We start from the raw sequence: 14,082 nt of genomic DNA, 5'->3' as shown, positions 1-14,082 counted from the left end.
CCCTCGATGAGTGGTGTTTCAAAACACTCTACAACAAACGCCTTTGTAGGAGCCCCCCCCCCCTCCTCGTTGCCTCTCAGGTGCAGATGTGAAGTGGGCGCCCAGGGGGTCCGCACCTCGAGGCCTAGGGAAGCCACGCGGGCAGCTGTGAATGAGGTCATCCCATCCCCCGCCTAGGACATTCAGGGGGGCTTGGCCTTCTCTCCAAGCTTGGGGCCCAATTTCAGGCAGACAGGGAATCGTTCAAGCCCAGACACTCAACTCGTGTGCTCTGGCCTTCCTTTCCCGCACACACGCCCCGCAAGCCGGGAAAGCCTTTGCACATCCAGGGGGAAACGCGAGGACAAAGGATGAAGGAGTGGAGAGGGATGGTGAACGGGGTGGGGACGTTGGGACACAAGGTACCAGTCCTCGCAACAGCCCGGGAAGAAAGAGGCAGCGGGGAAGTGGGGGAGAGAGGCCCGGGAATGGGGGAGAGTGGAACGCAGTTGGTCCCGATGGCCAGTCGCTGGGCAGCCGACCGACTGGTCTCCCTCAGGAATGGAGCAACAGCGGGGAGGAGTGTCCCCGATAGACAGGAGCCGCGGACCCGGCTCCCCGGGGCCGAACGCCCGCCGGAGCGGAGCCCGCGCCGCCGCACTCACCTGCGGTCTTCGCCCGATCCCCGCAGCCGCTCACGCAGCGCCCCGAGCCTGCCCGGGCGAATTAGCCAAGCGGGGCGGGCTGGGGGCGGGGGCTCGGCGGGAGGGGGCGGGCCGCTGGGACCTTTGCTCCGCAGCTTCTCCTGCGCCGCGGCCAGCCAGCCAGACGGGACCGGGGGAACTGGGCCGAGGGAGGCCGGGACGGGCCGGGGCGGGGCGGGTGCAACCGGGGCGGGGCGAGGACGGCGGGCGGTGTCCCGAGACCGGCCCAAGGCCCAGAGCCGGCCGGTTCCCTCTCTTTGGGTGACTACGCTCTGGCGGGTCGCTGACGCCCCGGGGCTCGTCTTTGGCAGGAGCCCCCGCCAGGTCTTAGCGATCCGAGGCCTGGGGCGCACCAGAGCAGTGTGCTCGGCTTTCCTCCCCCAGGCCTCATCGCCCGCCCTCGGTCCCGAGGGGTTTGAAGCCTGCCGGGCCTCGCCACCAACAGTGGGGTGCGGACTGGCACCGCGGCTTCACCGTTCCACTCGGCAAATCTGAGGCTGCTGTACCCTGTGGGGAGCCCCTGGTGTCCGCGCCTGGGAGTGTCCAGCTTTGTGTGGTGTGACCGTGCCCACACTGGGTCCTGACGTTACTAGGAATTCATGCACCTAGATTCAAGGCTCCTTGAGGGCGGAGCCCAGCATCCCTCCCTAGGTGCTCTGTGACCAAGGGAATCTGAGCATAGTTGGTGCTCAAAAATTGTTTGCAGACTGTCTGACTTAAACATTATATCCCTTCAGTCAGTATTTACAGATCATCTTTTCTGAGCAGTACTCTGCCAGGCTGAGAACAATGAATGAGAACAAAATTTCGTACTCGGAGAACTTGCATTCGGGAGTGTTGAGTTTTGTTGCTGCCTTCCACAGGCCTGGGAAAGAGGCAGGGTTTTCCCTGGGGCCCCCATATGTTCTAAGCATATTCCTAGACTGCAGTTACCCCACCTCCTTGTACTTAGCAAAGCCCTCCTGACTCTTCAAAGTACGGGCAGTTTATCAGTTTAGAGGAACACTCCCTAGTTCCTTGCCTGCTTTATTTTTTTTATTTTTTTTTAACGTTTATTTATTTTTTTGAGACAGAGAGAGACAGAGCATGAACGGGGGAGGGGCAGAGAGAGAGGGAGACACAGAATTGGAAGCAGGCTCCAGGCTCTGAGCCATCAGCCCAGAGCCCGATGGGGGGCTCGAACTCACGAACTGCGAGATCGTGACCTGAGCTGAAGTCGGATGCTTAACCGACTGAGCCACCCAGGCGCCCCACTTTTTTTTTTAAATCTTTTTAAGTTTATTTATTTATGAGAGAGCGAGAGAACAAGTGGGGGAGGGGCAGAGAGAGAGGGAGACACAGGCTCCAAGCTCTGAGCTGTCACCACAGAGCGGGATAGGGCCTGAGCTGAAGTCAGAGGCTTCACCAACTGAGCCACCTAGGCGCCCCATCTGCTTTATCTTTCTCCTTTGCACTGATCACCATCTGATAGGCAATATACATCCTACTTATTTCATGTACTATCTTTCTCTTCCTTAGAATGTCAGTTCTCTGAGGCTACAGACTTTTGTCTGTTTTGTTCACTATACCCTGCACCTAGCACACACCTGATGCATAGTAGGTAGTCACTATTTGTTAAATTAATTAACACATCCTTTTGTTTGCTTTTCCAACTAGACTATGGGGTCATACCCATCCGTGCGATGCCTGGCACAAGGTAGGTGCACCATTAATGATGGTTGAATGAATGAGTGAATAGAAATGGTTGAGACAGATGATCCTGTCTTGCCAAACTAATAGGTATGGGAAGAAAAAAAGAATCACTGTGGGGGCCCTGCTGAAAGACTTGTCATCCATGTTATGTCTTCTCTGTGTTCATAACATTATATGGTGGTGACTCTGGCTTGTTATCACACCTAGGCCCTTCACCTTAAGAATATCCTCATAGGGGCGCCTGGGTGGCGCAGTCGGTTAAGCGTCCGACTTCAGCCAGGTCACGATCTCGCGGTCCGTGAGTTCGAGCCCGGCATCAGGCTCTGGGCTGATGGCTCAGAGCCTGGAGCCTGTTTCCGATTCTGTGTCTCCCTCTCTCTCTGCCCCTCCCCCGTTCATGCTCTGTCTCTCTCTGTCCCAAAAATAAATAAACGTTGAAAAAAAAATTTTAAAAAATAAAAAATAATAAAAAAAAGAATATCCTTATAAACAGCATGTTCATGAAGTCCCCACAGAGCGCCAGCCCCTTCTAGATAGGTTACCACTTATAACTGAGAGTGCATGAGCTTTCTGTTGCATCAGTTTCTTAGGGGCTTCAAATTATTTCACTCCTGTTCATTGCCTTTCAGTTATAATGCCTGAGGCCTGTAATAATATTAGCTGCTAACATTTACATGATGCCCTCTAGGGGCACCTGGGTGGCTCAGTCAGTTAAGCAGCTGACTTCTGCTCAGGCCATGATCTCATGGTTTGTGAATTCGAGTCCCGTGTTGGGCTCTGTGCTGACAGCTCAAAGCCTGCGACTTGCTTCAAATTCTGTGTCTCCTTCTTTTTCTCCCTGCCCCTCCCCTGCTTTCTCTCTCTCTCTCTCTCTCTCTCTCTCTCTCTTTCTCTCTCTCTCTCTCTCTGTGTCTCTCTCTCTCTCAGAAATGAACATTAAAAAAAATTTAAAAAACATTTATATGGCGCTCTCTAGTTACTATCACAAAGCATGGTTCTGAGTTCATTGCATGCATTGACTGACTCATCTAATCCTTACAGCAATTGGTTGGGAGTCCAAGTTACAAATGAGATCACTGAGGCACTAGCCAGGAAGCTCACCTAGCTGAGAAGAAACAGAGCCAAGATTTACGTCCAGATCACTTAATACCATCTGAGTTTCTTTTTGTAATTCAGATATACCTGACATATAACATTGTGTCTATTTAAAGTATACAATATGTTGATTTGACATACTTTTACATTGATAAAACTCATTAATGGGGTGTATTGTATACATGAACATATTAATGAAAACATATGGTGTCTGTCTTCCTCTGACTGACTTATTTCACTTAGCGCAATACCTTCCAGTTCCATCCACGTTGCTTCAAATGGCCAGATTTCATTGTTTCTCATTGCCAAGTAGTATTCCATTGTATATAGAAACCACATGTGATCTTGAGAAATTTAAAAGAAGACCATGAGGGAGGGGAAGGGGAAGGAAAAAAAAGTTACAGAGAGGGAGGGAAGCAAACCATAAGAGACTCTTGGATACTGAGAACAAACTGAGGGTTGATGGGGAGTGGGGGAGAGGGGAAAGTGGGTGATGGGCATTGAGGAGGGCACCTGTTGGGATGAGCACTGGCTGTTGTATGGAAACCATTTTGTCAATAAATTACATTAAAATAAATAAATAAATAAACAAACAAACAAACATATTAATGAGCTAGGTCTGCATGGCTGCCATAACTATTTCTAGTTCTTTGGGAGCCACTTTTGGAAAAATTTGGACTCTCTTAGATCAATAGCCACTATGGAAGAGAAAGAACACACACAGGCTTTGGATCAGACAGATCTGGGTGAAACCTAGCCTACTACTTACCAACTGAGTGACCTTAGGCAAATTTTCAACTTCCTGTTTAAAAAATTATTTACAGTATTGTCATGAGATTAAAAGAGAAAATCTGTAAAAAGCACTCAGCACATAGGAATCCATCAATAAAAGTTAGTTTCCTTTTCTTTATTGATTACTTTCTAGTTAACGTCACTTTTAAATTGAGTCTAAAATTTTTCACCTATGTATAATTTTGTCTTTTACCATATTGACTGCTTCCCAGAGGAAAGCATAGCTACTAACATAAATTAACAAAAAAAACTTGGCATACATTAACATGTATTTTTAAACCAATTTTCTCCCTGAATCCCAAAAGTGTTTTCACTGGAAACTGTAATGCCAACGCATATTACCAATTACTGCTTTAAAATAAAAAGCTTTATGGAAGGTTGAATATGGCCCAGAATTAACAGCCTGTTTCTTTTAGGGTCTCAACCATCTCTTGTTCAATTGCAAGGTATAGATACAGACAGGAGAAAAGTGAAACTTACTTGGTGGCCAGCAAGTAACCAATCAAAATTATCAAAATTTGAAGTCTCAATGCAAATATTATTGGACAAATAAATGAAATAATTTGTTGTTCAAATTATAATTTACTGCATGACAAACTACCATAAAACTTAATGACTTGAAACAACCACCATTTTATCACATCTCAGGATTTTGCAGGTCAGAATGTTGGGTAGAGCTCAGCTGAATGATTCTTCAGTCCATGTGGCACTGACTAGGATCACGCAGAAGAATTTAGCTAGTGAATGACCTACTCTGGAGGGTCCAGGATGGCTTTACCCACATGTCTAATGCCTTGGCAAAGATGGCTGGAAGGCAGCACTCAGCTGGGATTATCAAGCATATCTCCCTACATGTGGCCTCTTTATCATGGTGGTCTCCGGGAAATTAGACTTCTTACATGGAGGCTTGGGGCTCCAAAAGTGAGTGTTGCAAGAAACAAGACAGAAACTATGTTTTATGACTTAGCCTCTGAAGAAGTGGAATGCAACTTCCACAACATTCTACTGTTGAAGTAAGACCAGATTCATAGAGAGGGCAATTATACCTTACCTTTCAATGGGAGAAACAGTGAAGAATTTCCAGACACCTTCAATATATCACACTTGTATTTATGAAAGAGAATGGCATTGGGGCTCCAGGGTGGCTCAGTTGTTTGGGTGTCCGACTTCAGCACAGGTCATGATCTCGTGGTTTGTGAGTTGAAGCCCTGCGTCAGGCTCTGTGCTGACAGCTCAGAGCCTGGAGACTGCTTCGGATTCTGTGTCTCATTCTCTCTCTGTCCCTCTCCCACTCGTGCTTTCTCTCTGTCTCTCAAAAATAAATAAATGTAAAAAAATTTTTTTTCATTTAAAAATTTTTTTTCTAAGTTTATTTTTTGAGAGAGACAGAGCATGAGCAGGGGAGGGGCAGAGACAGAGAGGGGGGTCACAGAATCCAAAACAGGCTCCAGGCTCTGAGCTGCAGGCTCTGAGCTGTCAGCACAGAGCCCAATATGAGGCTCGAACCCATGAACTGTGAGATCATGACTTGAGCTGAAGTTGGACGCTTAACCGACTGAGCCACCCAGGCACCCCCCAAAAAATATTTTTTAAAAAGAAAGAGAATGGCATTAAATAAACAAAGTTAGTAAACACTCCTATATTGTTGTCTATTTTTCATATATCCTTATCAACATTAGAGATTTGCAGTGAAGACCAGGAGTCATCCACCAAGAGTCAGGTTTATAGAAACATTCAAGAATGGTGCAATTCAGAGCTGTACAAGCTTTTCTCACCCCATTATCATTGTTCTTAAAGATTGTCCAGCATCTAAGTCAGCTACACCCAGGACAGAGAAAGGCAAAGTCCATGCATCCAACATTTTGTTACTGTAACAAATATTTGTCAATGATGTGCCAAGCCCTATATTAAATACTGGGGATATAATGGTAAGAGGGAAATGTAGTTCATGCCCTATTAGAGCTTGGGAATATATCTGGGAAGGCAGACAGATAAGCAATAAGGATAAAAGATGAGAAGTTCAACAATCAGGTACCATGGAGGGCTTGGCAAGAACATCTAACATGGTGGAGGGGAGAAAGGATCAAGTAAAGTCAAGTAGGATAAGCTGAACAAACAACCCCCCAAATGATAATGGCTCGAAATGATAGTAGCTTAGTTTTGTTTTTTGTTTTTTTGTTTTTATTTTTGTTTTTATTTTGTCAATGAACAATTAAAGACAGTTTCAGAGTATGGGAGGTGGTGATAGAGGAGGGTAGTCTCTGTTCCTTCAGGAAGGTGCTGCCATTTTCAGCCCAATGGTCCCCACATTGCCTGGGCACGGACATCTCCAGCAGGCAGAGAAGGAAGGAACCTGGAGACTCTCTCATGGGAGGTATTTCATGGGCCTGGCACTTTTGCATACGTTCTTTTGGCCAGAAATTAGTCATAGGTCCCTCTAACCACAAGGAAGGCTGGAAAACGTAGTTTTTGTGCCCAGAAAAAAAAAAAAGAAGGCAGTTGGTTTCCAAGAGCAGGAGCAGACTCTGCTTCTAAGTGTTTTTAGAGGACAAACCGGTGTTGGCCATGTTCCCAGTTCCTAGAAAGAATCCTAGTAAGGCCAACCCGGACAGGTAATAAACCAGTTTTAGTTTAGATAATTTATTTTCAGATTATACAACACATACTATGAAAAAAGTCAAACCTTTCTTAATCTACATCTGGTTTAAAGGATATCTAAGAAAACAGGGAGAAACTGATGATAAAGTGGGTGAGGGGGGATTTTCATCTTCAACAGTTATTACTGATAAAACTTCTTTGCAGAGTTTTAATTGAAGGGGGAGAATGGGAATTGTATACACACTTTTTTGTTTGGTAAGTTTCTTAAAAAGGCTAATTACAATGGAAAAAGCAATTTGGCAAGAAAAAAATTATCTTGGCATCTGACTCAATCTTGACTGAGTACAATAAACTTGTTAGTCTGAACAATAGAAGAGAAAATAGCTTCAGAAGTTCAGCCCCTGCCAAATCGGTGCACCTTTGACACCATGAAAGATTTTTACTTTGTTTGAAACTGTTGAAACAAAGTTTCTACAGGTTTTTTTTTTCTAACAGTCTACTTTGAAATCTTCAAGCTTCACTTTTCCCCCAGAAGAACTGTACCTGTCACCTTCCTGCAAGGCTAGTTTTCTCTGAGGAATTAGATGGCCAGTAGGACACAGCTACATGGGTACTTCATAGCTCAAGTAGGGCTCACTTTCTGAAAGTAAATCTATCTTCCTCTACTAACATTCTCATATTAAAAACAATGAAAACATCAGGGGCACCTGGGTGGCTCAGTCGGTTGAGCATCTGACTTCAGCTCAGGTCACCATCTTGCGGTTCGTGAGTTTGAGCCCCGAGTCAGGCTCTGCGCTGACAGCTCAGAGCCTGGAGCTTGCTTCAGATTCCGTGTCTCTCTCTCTCTCTGCCCCTCCCCCCTTCACACTCTCTCAAAATAAACAAACATTTTTAACAAACAAAAAACATCAACACTGATGGTTAATTTTATGTGTCAACTTGACTGGGCTAAGGAATGTCTAGAGAGAGACATTATTTCTGGATGTGTCTGTGAGGGTATTTCTGGAAGAGATTAGAATTTGAATCTGTGGACTGAAGAAAGTCGATGGCTTCATCGGTGTAGGTGGGCATCCACTAATCCCTTCGGGCCCTGAACAGAACACGAAGTGGGAGGAAGGGTGAATTTGCTCTCTCTGTTTGAGTTGGGACATCCATCTTCAGCCCTCAGACACTGGCTTTCCTGATTCTTTAACCATCAGACTCTGACTGAATTACACCACTGGCTTCCCTGGTTCTCTAGCTCATAGACAGCAGATTGTGGGACCCTCAGCCTCAGTAATCATGTGAATCAATTCCTAAAATAAGTCTCCTCATATATAGATATAATCCAGATGTCTATATATAGAATAAAAAAGAACCAATAAGGCAGAACTATATACATCTGTAGTTCTATAGAGTTATACAGAAAAATTCCCCCCCCAAATTTTATATGTCTATACAAATATATATCTATGTATATTTATGTAGATACACAGTTGACCCTTGAGCATGGGTTTGAACTGGGCGAGTCCACTGATACACAGATTTTTTTCAATAAATATACATATAGTACTATAAATACATTTTCTCTTTCTTATGATTTTCTTAATAACATTTCCTGTAGCTTACTTATACAGTACATAACACATATATAAAATGTGTGTTGATCAATGGTTTATGTTATTGGTGAGGCTTCCAGTCAATAGTAGGTTACTAGTTTTTGGGGAGTCAAGAGTTATTTGCAGATATTTGACTGTGCGAGGGGTGAGTACCCCTAGCCCTCCCCTGCCACCCCTGAGCTGTTCAAGGGCCAACTGTATCCTATTGGTTTGGTTTCTCGGGAGAACTGTAATACACACACCAAAACCCAACCAAATAAGCATATCCCACTGTCAGTTTGGACAGCCAATCAAGAGGCTTCAGAAGCTCACAACTATTAGAGCATTGACTTGCTGAAAAAGCTTTTCAAAGAACCCACTAATTCTGATTTGGGAGGTGAAGTCATGTGGAAATGTATTTTGGACCAGAACCTTGCAGAAAAGGATCCAGAGAATTCAAACAAGCATGCTTGCAAGCTCCTGTATTTCTTCTATCTCCCTCCACACCAGAACCCTTGCCTGTGCAAGGGTAATGCCAAACATTCCCTCCAACAATGATTAGCCTCATATTCTAGAATTAGAAATAGGCCTCAATGCAAATATCACCAAGGGAATTCACCCTGCAACAATCACATAAGACATAAATATTGATACGGAGTCTTTCTGAATAGCAGGGTTTGAGCAAGAACTTTAAAGATACATGGAAGGGTTAGGAAAAGGAAACCACTAGTTATTTCATAACTTGGCTACTTTTAGCTTAGTTAGAATGGTGGGCACTGGATTAGATATGCATAATTGCTACATCCTTTGAAGGCTTACTTTGTGTCCAGCATGGTCTTTTACGTACATTATTTCATTAAGTCTTTGTACAACTCCATAAAGTATTATTATCCCTATTTTATCGATGAAAAAAACTGAATCCTAGAGAGGCAGCCTGTAAGTCTGGCACAGTTGATACTAGGATTTAACCTCAGGTCTGAGTCTAAGCCCTAATTTTTGACTGCTACCTAATAAGTGAACTTGGGGAAGAAGTCAAACATTTAAACAAAATACTGAAAGTTCGCCTTCAGGTAAATTAATAATCAATCAAAACAGCTTATTACTACTGTTCCTAAAAGTTCTCTGGAATACTGACTCCTAAGACAACCCTGCAGGCCAACCTAGTGATTTTGATTGCCCTGATAGTAAAATGTAGAATTTTTTATGTTTTCTAGAAATCTCTTTTTCTAGGAAAGTGGGCAAACTGGGTCACCTGGCTTTGGCTGAAGTTTTAAGGGAAGAAGAAGTTGTAGGACCTCCCTTTTGTTTATTTTAAAGCTTTTGTCATTGCTTCTAAAATTGCTATATAATAGTCAATGTAGGGCTAAGAATTCTGGGACAAAACTAAGTTTAAAATCTTTTATGATCCAAGGGGCGCCTGGGTGGCGCAGTCGGTTAAGCGTCCGACTTCAGCCAGGTCACGATCTCGCGGTCCGTGAGTTCGAGCCCCGCGTCAGGCTCTGGGCTGATGCCTCAGAGCCTGGAGCCTGTTTCCGATTCTGTGTCTCCCTCTCTCTCTGCCCCTCCCCCGTTCATGCTCTGTCTCTCTCTGTCCCAAAAATAAATAAATGTTGAAAAAAAAAATTAAAAAAAAAACAAAACAAAAAATCTTTTATGATCCATAATATCTACAAGAACCTGAAACATTCTTTCAGATCACAATATAGAGGCTGATTTTTCCTCTTTTATGTCTTGTCTGATAATTATCTATTATTAGGGAGTCCCGAAAAAAATTGTTTTTGATGACTCTCAGGCATGTTTGTATAATACTTATTATTTATACATTTTAGTAAATGCCATCTTCTTTTGCTTTATTGATGTTTTATTAAGGACCATCTTGCAGTTGCTACAGATCATATAGGCTCTCCAATGAGTAGGTTCTCACCCATGAATAAATTATCAAGTGTCAGGATTAGCAAAAGAGAGATTAAACCGGGTAATGGAAAGAACAGGAGACAGGACACACCCATCCCTAGGCTGCCCCCAGCCCGTGGACAGCACCATCCCTCTACCTCTCTGGGCTCCATGTGTTTCAACTAAAAATTGAAGGTTGGACTCAGTCTCTGAGATTACTTCAAAATTTAAAGAAGTAAAATGCAGTGCTGTGGACCAAAAACCCAGGAACACAGGAGAGGGGATACTGCTGGGGTGGAGGCGGTGGGGGGGGGGGGGGGGGGGGGGGGGGCCCGGCCCCCCCCCCCCCGCCCGGGGAACCTGGTAAACACTTCCAGGCTGTGGCCTGGGACCTAACAAATTCGGATGGGTAGGGAGAGGGAAGAGTAGAAGCAAGCACATGTAGCATTATGTAAGGTTTGGGGCAGGAGTGGGGAACCGAGACTGGAAAGATAGGCAGAGAGCAGATTGGGGGAGGGCTGATAAGAAGAATTGTCAGTTGGATCTTTACCACCATTTTCCCCTTTGTTGACCTTGGCTCTCTTTAGTCCCTGGAAACCATTCAAATAGGTCTATCTAGCCAAACAGATTGGTCTCTTTAGTGGGTTGAGTATTACCCTTAAAACAATTTTCCAAATGGCACAGCATGTGGGTGATGAGTGGACCTAGAAATCAAGACCTTGAGCCCTTGAGATGAGTCACTGGCTGGTTATTACATACTTGGTTTTCTGTGTGTGCCATGGTATGGCCTAGACTGGGAGCACTACCCTGAATTAACCGGGTTCACCAAATTAATTTGCTCAGCAAATGTTTTTCATCATCAGTTCAAGCATAAACAGCATTTATATTAAATTGCATTGTTGCTTGTATCGCTATACAAGCAATTATACAATTGTACAATATATTAAATTGTGTCATAGACTGAGTATTTGTATCTCCCCCCAAAATTAATCTACTGAAACTTAATTTCCAGTGTAATGGTATTTGGAGGAGGGGCCAATGGGGCCTTTGGGGGTAATTAGAAAAATGTTCTACTGCTTCCAGCAGGGAAAGGAGAAAAGTAACCATCTAAAAATACACCAGGGCATCCCATTCTTCTTAACATCTTAACTGTCTTCAAGAGAAACTCTTTCCCCAAAGCCTAATCTGTTGAGGCTTTATCAGAGCCTAATTGACCTGTGTAGAGGAGAAACACCCAATTTCAGCCCCTCTAGCCATCCTGCCCCACCTTAGGGGGTAAGGAACTGGGAAGCTCTTATGAATTTCACAGCTCACTAAAAGACTGAGATCTAATCAGAAATATCCAACACTTGCCCTCACCCACACCTTACCATCACATTACTAAAGACCTATTGACCACAGTTTCTGTACCTAGTACATACATAATGACCAGCTTTTTAAAAAAAATTTTTTTTTCAACGTTTATTTATTTTTTTTGGGACAGAGCATGAACGGGGGAGGAGCAGAGAGAGAGAGGGAGACACAGAATCAGAAACAAGCTCCAGGCTCTGAGCCATCAGCCCAGAGCCTGACGCGGGGCTCGAACTCACGGACCGTGAGATCATGACCTGGCTGAAGTCGGACGCTTAACCGACTGCGCCACCCAGGCGCCCCCATAATGACCAGCTTTAAACACAAAAACACAAGACATACTAAAAGGCAAAAAAATCAAAAACAAAAACAAAAAAACCCACAGTCTGGAGACAGTGCAAGCATCAGAATCAGACTTGAATATGTCAGGGGTGTTTGCTATGAGACCAGGAATTTAAAATAACTATGCAGGGCACCTGGGTGGCTCAGCTGGTTGAGTGCATGACTTTGGCTCAAATTATGATCGCATGTCATGGATTCATGAGTATCTCTGGTGTGTTAATGAAATGATTCTTGGTTGAGGAGCTCCTAGATAGCTTAAGGATAAGAGCTGGTCACCAGAAAAACCATACCATGTGGTTAAAGGGATGGAAAATTCAACCCCACTCATGATCTCTGGGGTTGAGAGAGGGACTAGAGATCATTTCAGTCACCAATGGTTGACCATTGGTGACCATTCAGTCACCACAATGGTTTAATCATGCCTATGTGATGGAACTTCCATAAAACCCCATAAGCAACAGGGTTTGAAGAGCTTCCAGGCTGGTGAACACACTGAGGTGCTAGGAGAGTGGTGCATTGGCCAGGATGGAGGCTTAGGGCCCCTTACCCTATACCTTGTCCTGTGCGTTTCTTCCCTCTGAATGTTCCTGAGTGGTGTCCTTTATAACAAACTGGTGATAGCAACTAAGGTGCTTTCCTGACTTATGTGAGCTGTTCTAGTGAATTATCAAAACTGAGGAAGGAGTTGTGGGGATTCGCAAATTTATGGCCAAGTCAAACAAAGGTATGGGTAACCTGGTAATGTGATACTTGTAACTAGTGTCTGAGGTGGGGGCAATCTTGTGGGACTGAGCCCTTAACCTGTGGGGTCTGTGCTACCTTTGGGAGTTGGTGTCAAAATTGAATTGAATTGTGGGACACCCAACTTGGTGTTGAAGAACTGGTGAACTGGTTGGTGTTAGAAAATAATCCATAAAGAACCTGAGAGTAACATAAGCAAAGAGATGGAAGCTCTGAGAAAGAATTAAAAATACTAGATACCAAAAACATTGTGACTGAGATGAAGAATGCCTTTGATAGGCTAATTAGATGGACATAGTTGAGGAAAGAATCCCTGAGCTTGAAGCTATGTCAACAGAAGCTTCTAAGACTAAAAAAGCACAGGAAAAAGACTGAAAAAAAAAAAAGGAACTGAATGTTCAGGAACCATAGGACAATGACAAAAGGTATAATATATGTGAGAATACCAAAGGGACAAGAGAGAGGATCAGAAGAAATATTTGAAGGAATAATGACCGAGAATTTCCCTAAATTAATGTCAAACACCAAACCACAGATCCAGGAAGCCCAGAGAACATCAAGCAGAACAAGTGCCAAAAAAGAAAAAGAAAAAAACCTAAAAAATAAATAAATAAATAAACAAAAATAAACAAAAAAAGAAAACAAAACAAAACACCCAAACCACACAAAGAATAAAACTACATCTGAGCACAGCATACTCAAACTGCAGAAAACCAGAAAAAGAAAACAATCTTGGAAGAAGAAAACATAAAGCATGTTAGGTAGTAGCAAATGCTAAAGGAGAAAAACATAAAGAAAGGACTAAGGAATTATATGTGAAGGAGGGAGAAAGGTTTGCGATTTTCCATAGAATGGCCAGGAAGGCCTCCCTGCAATGGAGACCTTTTAGTCAAATTAACTGTGAGCTTCTGAATTCATGGACACAATAATAATGCTTTGGTTTAGGGGCGCCTGGGTGGCTTAGTCAGTTGAGCATCAGACTCTTGATTTCAGACTCATGATTCCTGGGTCATGGGATTGAGTCCCACATCAGGCTCTGTGCTGAGCATGGAGCCTGCTTAAGATTCTCTCTCTCTCCCTCTGCCCTCCTCCTTCCACTTGCATGCTCTCAATCTCTCTAAAAGAAATAAATAAAAATAAAAATAAATAATAATGCTTTGGTTTATTTGGAGTCTCTAACAGTCCCCTTGTTGCAATTGGAGGAGTATAAATAGACTGATGTCCTGGTTCTTACAGACTGTGTGATCTTGGGCAAGTTATCTGACTTTCTGGGTCTCCAGTCCACATCTACAGCTGAGCTCCTTTCTACAGGACCTATA

At 43.9% G+C, this 14,082-nt stretch overlaps 1 protein-coding gene across 2 annotated transcripts in view; it reads right to left on the bottom strand.

The window, feature by feature from the left end:
* GSDME (gasdermin E) overlaps window positions 1-742 on the bottom strand; it is a 65,273-nt gene extending 64,531 nt beyond the window's left edge. The window contains exon 1 of one of the 2 annotated variants that reach the window (XM_040472418.1): window positions 645-742. The gene's annotated coding sequence lies outside the window, so the exon portion shown is untranslated. The remainder of the gene's footprint in view (window positions 1-644) is intronic. The other variant, XM_040472419.1, reaches the window with a different exon arrangement.
* Between the last annotated feature and the right edge of the window lie 13,340 nt (window positions 743-14,082).

The sequence above is a fragment of the Herpailurus yagouaroundi genome, unplaced genomic scaffold, assembly GCF_014898765.1.
Source record: "Herpailurus yagouaroundi ecotype Mexico unplaced genomic scaffold, PumYag 100, whole genome shotgun sequence".
Lineage (NCBI taxonomy): Eukaryota > Metazoa > Chordata > Mammalia > Carnivora > Felidae > Herpailurus > Herpailurus yagouaroundi.
Note: the sequence above shows the minus strand (reverse complement) of the source record. Positions and strands in the feature narration are given on the sequence as shown.